This window comes from Streptopelia decaocto, assembly GCF_964273445.1.
Source record: "Streptopelia decaocto genome assembly, contig: HAP1_SCAFFOLD_120, whole genome shotgun sequence".
In the NCBI taxonomy this organism is placed as follows: Eukaryota; Metazoa; Chordata; class Aves; order Columbiformes; family Columbidae; genus Streptopelia; species Streptopelia decaocto.
Genome location: NW_028115250.1, coordinates 176,014 through 188,993, shown reverse-complemented (window position 1 = coordinate 188,993; position 12,980 = coordinate 176,014).

The following is a 12,980-nucleotide window of genomic DNA, read 5'->3' as shown; positions in this document are numbered from 1 at the left end:
TCACGAACGAGGGGAGCGTGTGTGAGTGTGCGTGAGTGTACCCTGGAAGATGGGACAGAAGAAAAGTAGACCTTCTGGTTCCATGGGTGGGGATTCGCAAGCGAAACTTCCGCCAATCCCCCAGGATAGTCCACTAGGATTGATGATTAAATATTGGAATGATTACCCCTCTAGACGGGGTAAGAGTAAAACAAAAATGATACACTATTGTATGGTAGTTTGGGGTGGTAAGGAAATTCGTAAGGACCACCTGTTTTGGCCAGTGTTCGGATCCTTTGAGGATTGGATTTGCCAAGCCTTGAACCTTTATGTTAACTCAAAGGAACCATTCAGTCAAGAGGAGAGTGATTATGCACGCTTATGGATAGAGTCAGAGACTAGGATCAACCTCTATCTGTTAAAAGAAAAGGGGGATAAGAGGCACAATGAACAAAGAAACAAGCGGCATGAGGAAGAAATTCCCGTAACACCCCCACCTTATGTGCCACCGCCACCACCCCCGGTGCCGGCCCCTAGTCCAAATGCTCCACCACTGGCACTGAACCTGGAGGAAATGGACCTTAGTCAACCCACAGGACCCATCACTCGTAGTAAGACTAGACAGCAGCAGTACCAAATGACGGGACAATTATATCCATTGCGAGAAATTGCAATGGGAGGTCCACAGGCGGGAATGGGGTATGTGGCGGTGCCCCTCAATTCTGGAGACATTAGAGATTTTAAAAAGGAAATGGGAAGTCTTTTAGAGGACCTGCTAGGAGTAGCTGAGGGGGTTGATCAATTCTTAGGACCTAATACATATACATGGGATGAACTGCAAGCAATCATAGGAATATTATTTACTGCCGAAGAGAGGGGAATGATCCGTAGAGCCGGTATGCGAATCTGGGATGAACAGCATCAACAGGGTCCTGCAGCCGACACTAAATGGCCACTGCAAAGGCCCGACTGGAATAACCAGGACCCATTACACAGGGGTCACATGTAAGATCTGCGGACTATATTAGTCCAGGGTATTAGAGAATCTGTACCGAGGGGGCACAACATTGGAAAGGTGTTTAGTGAACACCAGAAAAGAGATGAAACGCCCACAGAATGGCTAGAATGGCTTAGAAAGAATTTACAGTTATACTCGGGATTAGATCCCAGTACCCCTGTAGGGGAAGCGTTGTTAAAAACGCAATTTGTAGCAAAATCCTGGACAGATATTTGGAGGAAACTGGAAAAACTTGAGGACTGGCAAAATCGTGGATTAGATGAACTACTAAGGGAAGCTCAGAAAGTGTATGTCAGGAGAGAGGATGAAAAAGAGCGGAGGACTGTGCGAATGATGGTTGCAGCAGTCAGAGAAGGTACAGCTCAGAAATCCAAAGATCAAAGGGCAGAGTATAAGGGGCCTAGTCCTAAGACAAGACCCCTTAATAACGAGACTACAATGGAACGGGGTGAGCTGATAGAATGTTTTTACTGTGGAAAGAAAGGGCACATTAAGCGGAACTGTAGGAAGAAAATGGCGGATGAGAAAATGTTTAAAGCGGAATAGGGGTGTCAGGGGCTCTTTTTGCTGGGGACCCAAAAAGGAACAGAGCCCTTGATAAAATTGAAAGTGGGCCCCCAGCAGCAAGAAATTGAATTTCTTGTCGATTCCGGGGCAGAGTGATCTACCATACAAGCCTTGCCCAGGGGATGCAAAATATCCTCCGACACCATGCAAGTAATTGGGGCAAAAGGGGAGCCATTTCGTGTTCCCGTTATAAAGGGGGTAATTATCAAAACCGACTCCAAAATAGGAGTGGGAAATTTGCTTTTAGTTCCAGAAGCTGAATATAATCTCTTGGGGCGGGATTTAATAATCGAATTGGGTACCAATTTAGAAGTAATGGGGAAAGAAATTCGGATAAGATTATGTCCCCTCAAAGTGGAAGACAAGAATAAAATTAATCCTGAAGTGTGGTATACGGAGGATTGAGTAGTGAAACTGAACATATCGCCCTTTAAAGTTAAAATCTCTAGCCCAGAAATACCCATTCGGGTAAGACAATATCCAATATCTGAAGAAGGTCGAAGGGGGTTGAAACCAGAAATAGAGAGATTGTTAGAAGAAGGCTTGCTTGAACCTTGCATGTCTCCTTTTAACACCCCCATTTTACCTGTAAGAAAAAAAGATGGGAAATGGAGGCTGGTACATGACCTGAGGGAGATAAACAAAAGGACTGTGAGTCGATTTCCTGTAGTAGCTAACCCGTATACCCTCCTGAGTCATCTAAGCCCGGATGATAAGTGGTATAGTGTAATAGACTTAAAGGATGCCTTCTGGGCTTGCCCATTGGATGAGGAAAGTCGAAATTATTTTGCCTTTGAGTGGGAGGACCCAGATACTCATAGAAAGCAACAGTTACGCTGGACTGTACTTCCCCAGGGGTTTACGGAGTCGCCCAACTTGTTTGGGCAAGGTTTAGAACAAATTTTACAGGAATACGAACGTAGCCCTGAAGTGGTGCTAATACAGTATGTGGACGATCTATTGTTGGCAGGGCAGGATGAGGAGGGGGTTAGACAAGAGAGTATAAGGTTATTAAATTTCCTTAGTTTACAGGGACTCAAGGTATCAAAAAGTAAACTTCAGTTTGTCGAACAAGAAGTAAAATATCTGGGGCACTATTTAAGCAGGGGGACCAAACATTTAGACCCGGAAAGAATAAAAGGGATCCTGTCATTACCGGCCCCAAAGTCTAAGAGGCAGATAAGAAAAATATTAGGACTGACTGGATACTGCAGACATTGGATCGAAAACTATACAAAAAAAAGTGAAATTTTTGTACGAAAAACTAACACAGGAAAAATTAGTACAATGGACAGAACAAGATGAGGAACAACTGAACGATATTAAGAAAGAACTGGTGAGTGCCCCTGTGTTAAGTCTACCAGACACACAAAAGCCGTTTTATTTATTTACTAATGTGGACTCAGGAACTGCATATGGAGTATTAGCGCAGGAGTGGGCTGGACATAAAAAACCAGTAGCCTACCTATCCAAATTGTTAGACCCTGTTAGTAGGGGTTGGCCTACATGTTTACAGGCAATAGTATCAGCCGCATTATTAGTGGAAGAAGCGCAGAAAATAACATTTGGAGGGGAACTGCATGTATTAACACCGCACAATATACGAAGGGTGCTGCAACAAAAATCTGAAAAATGGATAACGGATTCTAGGTTATTAAAATATGAAAGTATTCTAATTGAATCCCCAAAATTGACTTTGGAAAACACCTCTTTACAGAACCCCGCACAATTCCTATACGGAGAACCTAGTGTAGAATTGACACATAATTGTTTGCAAGTAATTGAAGAACAAACCAAAATAAGACCTGATCTAGAAGAGGAAGAGTTATCAGGAGAAAAATTATTTGTAGATGGCTCCTCCCGGGTGGTGGAAGGAAAGCGAAAGTCAGGATATGCAATAATAAATGGGAAAACCAATGAAGTCCTAGAATCAGGACCACTAAACCCTGGATGGTCTGCACAAGCTTGTGAATTATATGCTGTTCTAAGGGCCTTGCAATTAATTGGCATGGGTAGCGGGACTATATACACAGACTCAAAGTATGCATTTGGAGTAGTACATACATTTGGCAAAATATGGGAAGAACGAGGACTGATAAATTCACAAGGGAAAAATCTAATACATCAAGGACTGATTATACAAATCTTGCAAGAAATAAGAAAACCTAGAGCAATAGCAGTGGTTCATGTAAAGGGGCACCAGAAAGGTCTGAATCCCATTATTAGGGGAAATAACCTTGCAGACGAAGAAGCAAGAAAGGCGGCCTTATTAAATCTTAAGAGATTGACTTGTGAGACTCCAGACCCAAAGGAACTAAGAAAAGACTGCCCAAACTGTGGGCAAGGGACGATGTGGGAAAATGATTACCCTTGCTATGAATGTTGGAAAGAATTTAATGTAGACGCCATTCCATGCACCTGCCTAGGCCTAAGAGATAAATGGTGTCCCAGTCATCCAGGCATATACGTTTTTAGCACTGTAGAACAAGAGAAGCTTGCTAAATTAGGAGCAAAGCAGCACGGCAAACAGTGGAAGCTAAAAGATGGGAGGGAAGTAGTTCCAAAAGTAACTGCAATTAGTATAATGAACAGATTACATGATATCACACATTGGGGAACACAGGCATTAGTAGATCAATTTGCTACAAAGTATGCTTGTATAGGAGCATACAATATAGCAAAACGAATTGTTGAAAAGTGCCTCACCTGTCAGCGAGTGAACAAACAGCAAATAAAGAAACGAGTTCCTGGTGGGAGGGAACTCACATTTCAACCGTTCTCAAAAATACAAATTGATTTTACAGAACTACCAAAGGTCGGACGTTACCGTTATTTGTTGGTGCTAGTAGACCACCTTACACACTTTGTGAAGGCATTCCCAACAGCTAGAGCTACTGCATGTACAGTAGCAAAAATACTGTTGGAAGAAATAATTCCCCGATATGGAATAATTGAAGCCATTGATTCCAACCGGGGCCCACACTTTGCATCAAAGATTATTACAGAGACCTTCCAGGCACTAGGTACCAATTGGCAATATCATACTCCATGGCATCCACAAAGTTCAGGAAGGGTAGAACGAATGAATGGAGAGATAAAGAAACAACTCACAAAACTGATGATAGAAACCAAAATGTCATGGGTAAAGTGTTTGCCCTTAGCACTATTAAATATAAGAACGCAGCCGAGAACAGACCTCGGGATCTCACCTTTCGAGATGTTATATGGTATGCCCTATGATTTAGAAATACCACAGGACCACCCAGAAATAAAGGATTTCCAAATAAAGAATTATCTAATACAGTTATTAAAGCGAAGAAAATACCTTTGGGTAAAAGGATTAGTGGTACAACGCCCGCCCTTAGACATAAAAATACATACTCTAGAACCTGGAGATAAAGTGCTTATAAAGACCTGGAAGGAGGCATCACTAACCCCTCGATGGGAGGGACCTTATGTTGTTTTACTCACTACAGAAACAGCTATTCGGACAGCCGAGAAGGGGTGGACACACGCCAGTCGAGTGAAAGGCCCGATCAAGACCGACACGTGGACTGCAGAATCCACAGACGACCCTTTAAGGATTAAACTGAGGAAGCAATAAATGGACTTGGACTTACCAACCTGTATCGTGCAAGTACAGAAAAATGATAAAGCTGATTATAAATACCCTATTTGTAAGGATTATAACATTAAATGTGATAACATAGGTTGCAACTGTTATCCTTTTGTATGCTTTAAATGCACAGTGTGCCAGGAAAACTGGTGGTTGCATTGCCTAGACGGTATTCCCCTTCGAGGAACTTGTGATCAGTGTTATTCAACTGAACGAGAAATTACTGAATTAGCATTAAAACTTAAAGTCTTACGAGGAGAAATCGAGAGCAAAGATCCTGGTTGGTGGAACATATATGTCTATGGAGTATGACCTGAACAGTTTTGTTTCCACCATAATGAGCCAACTCCTCTGAAATTACACTTAGTACAAGTGTGCTGCCGAACCACTGTAAAAGAAATAACGTGCCGTTCTCCCTTGGTAAAAAGCTGCAACTGGGAAGCTTACAAGCGACGGTGCAGTCGCCGGAAACATTCGGGGCCTCCTGAAGAATATTCTTACTGCCGAGAAGATGGTTTACCCCGTGGCTCGAAGCAACCGAGTCGACGGGCGAGGCAGAGGAATAACACAAAGTGGGGGCAAAAACCCGAATGGAATTGTGCAGCAATGTTGGGAGAACTACCCCAGTGCTAGGCAGCACAACAAATTGCAAAATCAAAGCAAGCTGAACCTAGGCAAATGCAACCCCACCTGGTATGCTGTATTAATATTATTGCTAATAGCAGGTAATGGGGAAACAGCACATAGACCATACAAATGGACCTTAATTCAGGTAGAAGAGAGCCGGGTGATTAAAGAGACCACTACAGTAGGATCCCCTAGTTTTTCTGTTCCCCTTTGTCAGTTAGTACCTACACAAACATGTTTAGATTAAAAAAAAATTAAAAAAAAGGCCTATTATTTTTGTCCCTCATCTAATCCAGGGAAGGGTTATTGCAACTATCCTAATCAGTATTATTGTGCTTATTGGGGTTGTGAAACTATCGCCTCTGCTTGGGCACCTTCTATGCGAGATAAGTTTTTAACCACAATTTGGAGACCTTTGGGATGTAAACCTCCCCAACATGATTCGACAGGGGGAATAATAGAAAGCAGTGCGTATACAGGTAGTAGTTATTCCTAAAATTACTCATCATGAATCTCAGCAGAGCTGGTATGAAAACTGGCTTAGACAATCACCCTGGCTTACAACCCTCTTATCCACTATAGCAAGACCACTGATTCTTTTAATCCTAGTATTAACCTTTGGGCCATGTATCTTAACTAAAGTAATAGCGATCGTGAAAGGCAGGCTGGAAGCCGCTCACTTGATGTTGATTAAAGCAAAATATGAGAAATTGCATGATCAAAATGACACCGAATTATCAGTATTAAGTGGTCAAGAGTTGCAACGCTTTAACGAACAAAATAAGTAAAAAAATAGAAAAGGGGGAAGTTGTAACAAGCAATTCCGAGAAATGTTTGTTCATTAAATCTCCTGGAGATGTTTGCTTGAGTTTTTTTGTATGCTTACTTGCTTTGTCCTGCTTGATGTATTTACCTGACAAAAAGATGTTTGTTTGTATGTTTACTTGCTTTGTCCTGCTTGATGTAATTACCTAACCAGGAGATGTTCGTTTGAGTTCTGAGAAGTCTTTGTATGCTTGCTTGCTCGATGTATTTACCTAATAAATAACCAAAGTAATGCGACCGAAACTGGCTACACAGCAGTCAACCTCACATGATTGAAAAGGCACACCGTGAGTTGGAAAGTTACACCGGAAGCTATGGACCAGAGATGGGCTATAAGAACCCAGAAAACTGAATTAGTGGTGTGCGCGTGCCGTGAGAGAGACTGAGGTCTCTAGGCCGCACCCAGCGCTGTCTTTGCTTATTGCCGGATTCTAAATAAATTATTGTTATTTACAAGATCGAGTCAAAATTTATTACAGAAATGGTGAAATATTCCCATCATATGCATGATCCCTGCACCAAACCATCAACACAGAGCCTAACTAGATCTGCATCTTGTTATTTATTTATTTATTTATTTACTCATTTTTAAAATTGCCAGCAGGTCCCAGGGAACAGCTGCTGATGGAGCTTTCAAAGATTGAGACATATCCAGATTGTGAAAGTGCACTATAAAAAACATCCTCATGGAGGGATCTTTGCATTTTAGGCTTAGTCTAAGTGTCTCAAGTAGTTGGGGTTTTTGTTTGGGCCTAATCTAAATGGTCTGATGGCTTTCCTCCTCGTCCTCCTGTGCTGTAAAATATAATAGAAAAACCATCCTTGTGGAGGGATCTTGGTGTTTTAGGTGCAGTTTACATTTCCCAAGTAGTTGGGGTATTTTTTTGCTCTTCTGTGAAAAATATTTTGCTGCTTGTGCATTCTCAAAATGTCTCGTTGGTGTATGGAGACAATAGAAGTGCGATGTTACGTACAAAATTTTGCATTTGTATGAATTTGCATGAATTGACTAATTTGTTTTTCTTTTCTGTATTTCTGTTATTTTCAGAATACACAGATGACAACGCCCCAGTCCCTGAGAACTCACCAGGAACTGCTGGAAGAATCGCGTCTGGAGCAGTTAAAGCACCCAGCAAAACACACATTTTGTAAGTATTCATAGGGCTTTGTATTCTTTGTGAGGCATTTCAGTGTGGTTTAAACTTTTTGATGGATATTAGTTTACAGAGGCACTCGGATTGTATCTTGCTTATTAAAGCGGCTGTTAATTTTTGTTGTGATGGGGTAGATTTGAATGGCTGTGACCCAGAGTAGACTTAGATTTTTCAGCCTATGTTTTTATGACCGCGTTTTTAGGCCCACATTTTTTGGCCTAAAACTTTAGGCCTACATTTTTAGGCTTACATTTTCTATGTCTACACATTTAGGCCAACTTTTTCAGGCCTTCATTTTTAGGTGGTGAGCTTTAAACTCTGACAGGGGTGACTCTTCAGATGATTCAACTGGGTTTGTTCTTGGGGTTGGTTGTTCTGAGACCCAAGTTGTAGATCCCATTTCCTGGTCATGGAGAGATTCCTTGGTTTACGTGTTTGCTTTAATAGTAAAGGCATTGTGGCATAAACAGAATTTGTTCCCATGTGGGAAGAGTCTCATTCTCAGTGTTCGAATGTTTCTTCCATTTGGTGTGGGGGGATAGAGCAGGTATTCGTAGGCCCCAAATCTGAGTATTTTGCACAGTAAAAATAAAGACCAAATAAATATGAAAGAACAAAGTGACAGATCCATGAGTATGTGGAATCTCAGTAGGTTTTCAAGTGTCATAAATATTTCCTAAAATATAGTAGAGCTTTCAAGATTACTTTGAAGTGCTTAAAGCAGGGCTCCAAAATACAACAGAACCCTTGTAACTGCTCTCAAATGACATTTCTACTGCTATTTTCAGTCAATATGGCATATATTTTATGACATATTTAATACTTTGGTGCTTTTGTGGCTAAACATGGCAAACATCTGATCACAGTGCTTGGGCTTCCACAAAGAAACACTCTTCTAAAGAGATTTTTGCTGTGTCTTTGTCAGATAACTGAGTAGAGTCTTTATTTAAGTTCTGATCACCTTTATTTCTCCTTCTAGAAGTCAAAAGGAGCCAGTGAGCGGAACATCAAAAACAGTATGTAAAAACACAATCTCACACTTTTTGCTACACACCACACTGAATTTTAACCAACGCAGCCTTGTATGAATTTTCCAAGCATTAACAGAATGTATTTCACAGTAAATGTTGTAAATATTGGACTCAGCAAGGTAAAAAGTGAGTCACGCTGTTGTTGCAAGGACAGATCTGTGCAGCTCCGTGATTCCTTGTCGTGTCCTTAAACACTTGAGGATTTGTTCCTAAAACCGTGTAATTGCAGTGAGTGTGTTGGGGCCCCTCTGAGTACAAATGTGTCTTTAATAGATTGCCGTGAATGTAAATGTCATTGCTACACAACTGTGAATTTACCTTTGGGAAAGGGGTGGTGTTTTTCTCCAGGTTTGCAAACACCGTCATTCTGCTGCTAAAATATTATATAAATGAGAAACACAAGGAAACACTTGACTGGTAAAGGGTCTGGATCTGGATTTGCCGCTGAAGTTGAATACTATGTGTCTCTTACATGCTTTTTATATTTTCTTTTTATTTTGATGTAAATTGCATTTATTGTATTCCAACTGATTCAGATGGGTTTTTATTTCTTGAAAACAGCTATTTTTCTCTTTTTTTAATAGCATGTGTAGTAACACAAATTCCGTCTTCATAATTACAGTTTATTTGGCTTTTTTTCCATGTTTCTGTATGTATTTCAAAGCAGAACTTAATGTGGTAGGAAAAAATCGCTGGAAAGCTCGCCCATGATTGTGAAACAGTAAGGCGACAACATCTGAATTCGTTACAGCTGTTTTGTGCTGCTGTCCCACTCTTACTACGCTCTGTCTTGAATGTATGATTGAATACGTGTTTAATTTTTTGTGAACAGCTCGATGACTCTCCTGCACCTCTTTCTCTGGCACAGCTTAATAAGGTATTACAATAGAATATAAGGTATATATTCCTGTCAAATACTTTAATACTTTCTGGAAGAGAAAACAAACAAACAAATCAACCAAATCTGAGAGGAAAAAAACTGGGGAGAGTGACTGCTTTGAAATAATGTCATTACTTTTCTGTGTTGTGCTTTCTTAAGGTCCAAGTCTCCCTGTAGTGCTTTGTCTTACCCTAGAAGTTCATATACCCACTGCAAGTCACAATCAGGCTCTTCCTGCACTCGCTCCGATTCTCGATCACGGAGTCGTTCCCGTTCCTACTCGCCATTGCTGCCGTCTCCAAGAAGAGGCAAAGGGAGGAGTCCTAACTATCGTTCTAGGTCAAGGTCGCGTGGTGAGCACCACTCATGGTCAAGGTGTTCTTCAAAATCTTGAAGCGAGAAGAAGCCAGTGCCAGCGCTGAGCAACTGGCAAAAGAGCTCCGGCCCCTCTTTGATTCTGTCAGACCCTGTCAGGCTCTTGCAGGCTTTTTCACACTCTGTCAGGTCCTGTTGGGCTCTGTCGGCCGCTGTCAGGCCCTGTCAGGCTTTGTCGAGCCTTGTCAGGCTCTCTCGGTCTTTGATGGGTTCTATTGGGCTCTGCCAAGCATTGTCGGGCTTTGTCAGGCTCTGTAGGTCTGTGTCAGTCTTCATTGGTTATGGTCAGGCTTAGTCAGCCTCTGTCAGGCTCTTTTGGGCTCTATGGGGCTTTGTCAGGATCTGTCCATCCCTGTCAGACTTTGTCAGGCACTGTTGGGCTCTGTCAGGCTTTGTCAGGTCCTGTCAGGCTCTGTTGGGCTCTTTCAGGCTCCATTGAGCACTGTCGGGGTTCTTTGATTTTTGTCGGGTTCTATCGGCCTTTGTCGGGCTCTGTTGGGCTTTACTGGGCTTTGGCAGGCCCTGTCAGGCACTATCAGGCCCTGTCACACTCTGTCCAGCCCTGCCAGATTTTATCTGGCTCTGTCAGGCTCTGACAGGGTCTATTGGGTTCTGTTGTTTTTTTTCAAGCTCTGTCGGGCTCTGTTGTGCTCTGTTGGGCTTTCCTGGGCCTTGTTGGGCTCTTTCCGGCCCTGTCAGTCTTTGTCTGTCTCTGTTAGGCTTTGTTGGGCTCTGTCAGGGCCTGTCGGTTTCTTTTGGGCTTTGTTGGGCTCTGTTGTGCTCTGTTGGGCTTTGTCAGGCTCTATAGGTCTTTGTAGGGCTTTACTGGGCTTTGTCAGGCCCTGTCGGGCCCTGTCGGGCTCTGTCGGGCTTTGTCAGGCTTATCCAGGTCTGTCGGGCTCTGTTGAGCTTTGTCAGGCTCTGTCGGGCTCTATAGGTCTTTGTCGGGCTCTGTTGGGCTCTATCAGGCCCTGTCGGTCTCTTTCAGGCTTTGTTGGCCTCTGTTGGGCTTTGTCAGGCTCTGTCGGGCTCTGTCAGGCTCTACAGGTCTTTGTCGGGCTTTGTCAGGCTCTATTTGGCTCTGTCGGGCTCTGTTGGGCTTTGTTGGTCTCTTTCAAGGTTTGTTGTGCTATGTTGCGCTTTGCTGAAAGAGACTGACAGAGCCCGACAGGGCCTGACAAAGCCCAATAAAGCCCCACAAAGACATATAGAGCCCAGCAGAGCCCAGAAAAAGTCTGACAGAGCCTCTACAAAGCCTGACAGATCCCGAAAGGGCCCAACAAAGCCTGACAGAGCTTGACAGGGCCCAAGAGGGCCTGACAAAACCTGACAGGGCCCGACAGAGCCTGATAAAGCCTGACAGAGCATGACAGAGACTGAGAGAGCCCAACAAAGCCTGAAAGAGTCCAAAAGACCCCAATAGAGTCCAACAGATTATAGAGTCCAATAGAGCCACAAAGATGATTAAGGGAGTGGGTCATCTCCCTTATGAGGAAAGGCTGAGGGAGCTTGGTCTTTTTAGCTTGGAGAAGAGGAGACTGAGGGGTGACCTTATTAATGTCTAAAAATATATAAAGGTTGAGGGTCACGAGGATGGAGCCAGGCTCTTCTCGGTAGGAGAAGGGGTAATGGGTTCAAACTGGAACACAAGAGGTTCCACTTAAATTTGAGAAGAAACTTCTTCTCAGTGAGGGTGACAGAGCACTGGAACAGGCTGCCCAGTGGGTTTGTGGAGTCTCCTTCTCTGTAGACATTCAAACCCGCGGGGACACCTTCCTGTGTAACTTCGTCTGGGTGTTCCTGCTCCGGCAGGGGGATTGCACTGGATGAGCTTTCCAGGTCCCTTCCAAGCCCTGACACTCTGGGATTCTGTGATTCTCTGAACAGGGCATGAAAAACCAGACAGAGCTTGACAGAGTCCGACAGGGCCCAACAGAGCCTGACAGAGTTTCACAGAGCCTGACAGGGCCCAATGAACCTGATCGTGACTTGCAGTGGGTATATGAACTTCTAGGGTAAGACAAAGCACTACAGGGAGACCTGGACCTTCAAAAAACACAACACAGAAGATAATTGCATTATTTCAAAGCAGGCACTCTCCCCAGTTTTTTTTCCTCTCAGATTTCATTTGGTTGGGTTTTTTTTTCTCTTCCAGACAGCGAGTCCCAAGGGCTACAGTGCAGTATCAAATAGCAAGAAAACATGATTTAGCCTGCAGACAGTCATGCTCAATTTTAAAATGCCATTCTAGTCTATTTATCTTCACTGCCTTTTTGGCAATTTGTAGAGGATGCAAAGCACTTGTACTGCAATCCTATATACTATTTAATCCTATGTACTATTTAATCCTCCATACTGTTTAAACAACACTTCCAGCCAGATGTCCTAGCAAAATCTTGCACCTACCTTGATCTCTGACCAGAAACAGTGACCACATGTTGATCAAATCATCTCTAAAAGCTTCTAAACTCAGTTCCTAGAAATATGACTGATCCTGGCACCATGACTAAGTCACACATCACAGTCACAAAACCATAGTCACAGTCCCAGAGTCAGTGTCACAGAATCACAGAATCACAGAGTCAGAGTAACAGAGTCACAAGCACAGTGTCACAAAGTCACAGATTCAGAGTCAAAGTCACAGAGTCACAGTGTCACAGAGTCACAGAGTCAGAGTCACAAAGTCAGAGAGTCATAGAGTCACAGAGTCAGAGGCACAGAGTCACAATCACAGAGTAACAGTCACAGAGTCACAGTCACATAATCACAGAGTCACAGAGTCATAGAGTCACAGGGTCTGAGTAACAGAGTCCCAGTCACAGTGTCACGGAGTCACAGAGTCAGAGTCACGGTCACAGAGTCATGGTCATAGAGTCTCAGTCATCGTTACATTGTCACAGAGTCACAA